Source organism: Pygocentrus nattereri, chromosome 17 (assembly GCF_015220715.1).
Source record: "Pygocentrus nattereri isolate fPygNat1 chromosome 17, fPygNat1.pri, whole genome shotgun sequence".
NCBI classification, from domain to species: Eukaryota; Metazoa; Chordata; class Actinopteri; order Characiformes; family Serrasalmidae; genus Pygocentrus; species Pygocentrus nattereri.
In genome coordinates this window covers 33,699,213-33,705,313 of record NC_051227.1, presented here as the reverse complement: position 1 = coordinate 33,705,313, position 6,101 = coordinate 33,699,213, and positions in this window count along the sequence as shown.

The following is a 6,101-nucleotide window of genomic DNA, read 5'->3' as shown; positions in this document are numbered from 1 at the left end:
GATATACACATATAGAGTGCAGGCCTACGTGTACTCTTTAAATTCTGGATAATTGTGGAGGAACTACGCTTGATCAAGCATAAAAAGTGTGAGGTGGCCCAATCATCACTTTAAGCTCTCGGTTTTTCAACTATCATCTGGTGTGTTCATACTTGCACTGTCACCATCAAACTCCAGACATGATGGCTATAGACTTGCTCTATTTACACAAATGATAGATAGTGTAGATGGCAAAAGGATGTAAAAGATTAAGAAGAAAGAAAAAGTGTAAACAAAAAAAAAAAAGAAACTGAAAAGGACAAAATTACAGACTTTTATTAATGATTTTAAACAGCACTTTACATATGGTGTAAAAAAAAAGTGGTTTAACTATAGGAGGGGCAGGGGATAGGTCAATGGGGGGGCCTACGGCTACCAGGTCCATGAAAATGTTTGCTGGGCCTCTCATATAGATACTGACACAACTCACACCCAGATCCAATTTCTTAACAACATACCCAAGCAGTTAGTTATTCCATCAACACTACACAGACAGTCCAGATGTCTACTTATCTCTCTTTTAATCATAAGGCACTTCATCCATGATGACCATTTTCAGATAAATCCTTCACCTAAAACATCCATCCATCCATCCTCTAAGTCGCTTCTCCGTCAGGGTCGTGGGGGGGGGGTGCTGGAGCCTATCCTAGCAGTCTTCGGGCGGAAGGCAAGATGGGACCCTGGACAGGTCGCCAGTCCATCGCAGGGCAGACAGACAGACACAGACAGTCACTCACACATTCACACCTAGGGGCAATTTAGCACATCCAGTTGGCCTGACTGCATGTCTTTGGACTGTGGGAGGAAACCGGAGAACCTGGAGGAAACCCACACAGACACGGGGAGAACATGCAAACTCCACACAGAGAGGACCCCCAGTTACTCGGCCAGGGAATCGAAACCAGGTCCTCCTTGCTGTGAGGCGACAGCGATATCCACCACGCCACCGTGCCGACCTTCACCTAAAACATGATATATTTATTATTTATGATACTTAAATCTTTAAACAGGTAGTCTAACAAACATTTAACTTAACATCAGATGCTATTGTGTGTTGGGTGTAGTGTCTAGAGAGCGTCAACTTGTTTGTTGCATGACAATAATGAGCAAAACAGCAAAATGCAAAAAGATGTGATTCTCAGTTATTAAGAAGCATTTTGTGAAACATCATTCTGAAGTATTATGAGATGTTTCTGAATCACTGATCATCTAAACAACCTACAGTTTCAAGTAGCTAATATAAAAAATAAAGCCTGTCCAGCATTGTAAGACCCCACATTCAGTGTTTCAGAAAGCTTGCTTCACAGGAAACGTTCTCTGAAATAAATAAGAGATTTAGAACCACAGCTGTAGTTTGATTAAACAAATTGAGACAGAGGGAAAGTCAGCCCAGAATCTACTATGGTGAGCCATTAGCATGGATTTGTCATCCGTGCTTTTAAATAACCAACACATCCTGCTGTTTATACGATTTTGTGAAGATTCATCCAGAGAGAATGCTAAATGACCTTACACACATTAATATAATCTACAAATACATTGTTGATACTATGAGCAGGCAAAAGAAAATGTACTGCTATCATTTAAAATGCTGAACCAGATCGCAGGGCTAATATGAAAAAGCAATTATTGGCAAAGAGCATAAAAGGAGCATGAAGTTGTTTAAATCTGTGGTGCTGTTTGAAAAGCTAGGACTGAAAACAAACCATGAATTTGATGTTTAAAAGGTGGAGTGGAAAGTAAAGTAAAAACTAAGGTTTTTACTAAAAGCTCCTGGTCAAAAGACACGTTTTCTTGACTTCCTAAGTGGAAATGAGTTAATACATCCTTTACAGGGAACAAACTTGGTTAATGTACACTTTTTATTTATTCTGGAGGTTACCATGTTGGAAAAAATAAAACAGCTTTTAATTTATGCACAGGCCACATTATGTTTTACTTTTTACATTCAGCAAATAAATAAACAGCAATTGTACATTAAAATGCATTAAAATATGTTCTCTGTAGAGGATGTGTTCACTTATTTTCACTTACAAAATCAGCTAAATATGTAATTTGACCAGTGGAGCCCAAGCATTTGCATGTGTCTGTGAATAGCACTCCATATAATGTATAATTAGGGCCCACAAATATAGAGAAAGGGCCCTGACTTTAGGGCTGGAAGACACTTGTGATCATCTCAACAGCAGAACTGAAAACCAACAGCGCCATCCAGTGTTAATATGCGTAGATACTAGATGTAGACAGCATTTAACAGTGGGCACAGTTCCTGTGCAGTTACAGTACAGCTATTGGTCAAGAGCAGAATTTTTTTAATAGACTGCTATTAACTTTGAAAACCACTGCCCTGCACGGACCTCTTCTTTTCACAAGCAATTTATTTTCTCATGAAGAGCTTGGAAGTTTGGAAAGTTTGGGGATACCTACACTTTACACTCACAGGAAAATGTATTACATCCCATTCTAAGTCCACAGGCTTTAATATGGAGTTGATCCCCAGTATGCACCTATAACAGCTCCCACTGATCTGGGAACCTTTCTACAAGATTTTGGAGTGTGTCTGTGGTAATTTATGCCCATCTGGACCTCAGCACTCGACACCTCGCTCTATAACTTTAAGTGGTGTATATACACATACATATATATCACATTTCCAAAAAAGTTGGGATGCTGTGAAAAATGTAAATAAAATCAAAATGCAATGATGTGCAAATCATTTCAGAATCAGAATCAGAATACTTTGATATACAGAATATATTGATGATTAATTGATTGCCTTAATTGATTGCCAGAGGGAAATTGCAGTTACAGTGTATATGTATGTATGTGTATATATATATATATATATATATATATATATATATATATATATATATATATATATATATATATATATATACACACTGCCACTGCACTCTGGAGTAGTGGAAACATACTCTGTGGAGTGACGAATCATAAATCACATCACAGAACCGAATCACAAAACGTTACCTGCCTGACTACACTATGCCAACTGTGTAAAGTTTGGTGGAGGAGGGATAATGCTATGGGGTTGTTTTTCAGGGGTTGGCCTAGAGTTCTTCTAAGTTTGTGGGATCAGTTTGAGGAAGCCCTTTTCTGTTCCAACATGATTACGCAAAGCAAGGTCCATAAAGGCATGTTTACTAATGGTACTAATATGTTTAGCCATCTCCTCCTTATAATCTTTTAAAACATTTTTTCTGCTTAGCTGGTTAATTCAGCATTTCTTTAACATTTTTTGTCTTGTGTTTTTTTTTACTTAAAAAAACACTTTCAATACACACAGTAGACATATTCTGAGTAATATCACATCACAATCTGCTGTATCAATATATACACAGAAGTTGTAATGGGTTTATACACTCTATTAAATTCTTTAACCAGAGAGTTGAAATTGAATTTGTTACACAGCTCTTCATACAAATTATTTCATTTTCACACATCAGGTGGGAATAATTAACCAAACACCACTCTTAATTCATTCTTCAAAACTTCTGGTAACAAGTATTAGTCCACAGAGGAATACTATGGGGTGTAAAGTTATGCTTAAAAGAGCTTGGTAGGTTTATTAGTTGAAGGTAGAGCACACCTCGTTAGAGACCAAAATCTTCCATCCATCCATCCATTATCTTCCGCTTGTCCAGGGTTCGGGTCGCGGGGGCAGCATCCTAAGCAATGAAGCCCAGACCTCCCTTTCCCCAGCCACTTCCACCAGCTCTCCAAGGGGGATTCCGAGGCGCTCCCAGGCCAGCTGGGCGATATAGTCGCGCCAGCGTGTCCTGGGTCTTCCCCGGGGTCTCCTCCCAGGTGGACTCGCCTGTGATACCTTCCGAGGGAGGCGTCCAGGAGGCATCCTAACCAGATGCCCGAACCACCTCAGCTGGCTCCTCTCGACGTGAAGAAGCAGCGGCTCTACTCCGAGTCCCTCCCGGATGACTGAACTTCTCACCCTATCTCTAAGGGAGAGTCCAGACACCCTGCGGAGGAAACTCATTTCGGCCGCTTGTATTCGCGATCTTATTCTTTCGGTCATTACCCAAAGCTCATGACCATAGGTGAGGGTGGGAACGTAGATCGACCGGTAAATCGAGAGCCTTGCCTTATGGCTCAGCTCTTTCTTTACCACAACAGACCGGTAAAGAGCCCGCATCACTGCTGACCCAGCACCAATCCGCCTGTCAATCTCCCGCTCCCTTGTACTATCACTCGTGAACAAGACCCCGAGATACTTGAACTCCTCCACTTGAGGCAAGAGCCTATCCCCGACCCAGAGAGGGCTCTCCACCCTTTTCCGCCTGAGAACCATGGTCTCGGATTTAGAGGTACTGATTCTCATCCCAGCCGCTTCACACTTGGCTGCAAACCGATCCAGCGAAAGCTGAAGTTCGCGGCCTGATGTCCCCAATAGGACCACATCATCTGCAAACAGCAGTGATGTGACCCTGAGGTCACCAAACCGGACACCCTCCATCCCTTGACTGCGCCTAGAAATTCTATCCATAAAAATTATGAATAGAATCGGTGACAAAGGGCAGCCCTGACGGAGTCCAACTCTCACTGGGAACGAGTCTGACTTACTGCCGGCTATGCGAACCAAACTCCAGCTTTGTTTGTACAGGGCCTGAATGGCTCGTAGCAAAGAGCCATGTACCCCGTACTCCCGAAGCACCTCCCACAGAATACCCCGGGGAACACAGTCGAATGCCTTCTCCAGATCCACAAAGCACATGTGGACTGGTTGGGCAAACTCCCATGAACCCTCCAGAATCCTGGAGAGGGTGAAGAGTTGGTCCAGTGTTTCACGACCAGGGCGGAACCCGCACTGTTCCTCCTGGATCCGAGGTTCGACTATAAGCCAGACTCTCTTCTCCATTACCCTTGCATAGACCTTGCCAGGGATGCTGAGGAGTGTGATTCCCCTGTAGTTGGAACACACCCTCCGGTCCCCTTTTTTAAAAAGAGGCACCACCACCCCAGTCTGCCAATCCAGTGGCACCGCCCCCCATGTCCACGCAATGTTGAAAAGGCGTGTCAGCCAAGACAGCCCCACAACATCCAGAGCCTTGAGGAACTCAGGGCGGATCTCATCCACCCCTGGAGCCTTGCCACCAAGGAGCTTCTTAACTACCTTAGCGACTTCGGCCTCAGTAATGGACAAGCCTATTCCCATGTCCCCAGACTCAGCCTCCTCACTGGAGAACGTGTCGGTGGGATTGAGAAGGTCCTCAAAGTATTCCTTCCACCGCCCAATGACGTCTTCAGTCGAAGTCAGCAGCACACCATCTCCACTATATACAGTGCTAGTGGCACACTGCTTTCCCCTTCTGAGTCGCCTGACGGTTTGCCAGAATCTTTTCGGAGCCGACTTAAAGTCAGTTTCCAAGGCCTCACCAAACTCCTCCCATACACGGGTTTTTGCCTTGGCAACAACTGAAGCCGCAGAACGCTTGGCCTGTCGATACCTGCCAGCTGCCTCTGGTGTCCCACAGGCCAACCATGCCCGGTAGGACTCCTTCTTCAGCTTGACGGCATCTCTCACCTGGGGTGTCCACCACCGGGTTCGAGGATTACCGCCCCGACAGGCACCAACTACCTTACGGCCACAGCTACAGTCAGCCGCTTCAGCAATGGAGGAACGGAACATGGCCCATTCTGAGTCAATGTCCCCCACCTCCCCCGATATCTGGTCAAAGTTCTGACGGAGGTGTGAGTTGAAGATCAATCTGACAGGTTCTTCTGCTAGACGTTCCCAGCAAACCCTCACTATGCGTTTGGGCTTGCCTGGTCTGACCGGCATCTTCCCCCACCACCTGATCCAACTCACCACCAGGTGGTGATCAGTTGACAGCTCAGCTCCTCTCTTTACCCGAGTGTCCAAAACACATGGCCGCAAGTCCGATGACACGACTACAAAGTCAATCATTGAACTGCGGCCTAGGGTGTCCTGGTGCCATGTGCACTTATGGACATCCTTGTGTTCAAACATGGTGTTCGTGATGGACAAACTGTGGTTTGCGCAGAAGTCCAAAAACTGAACACCA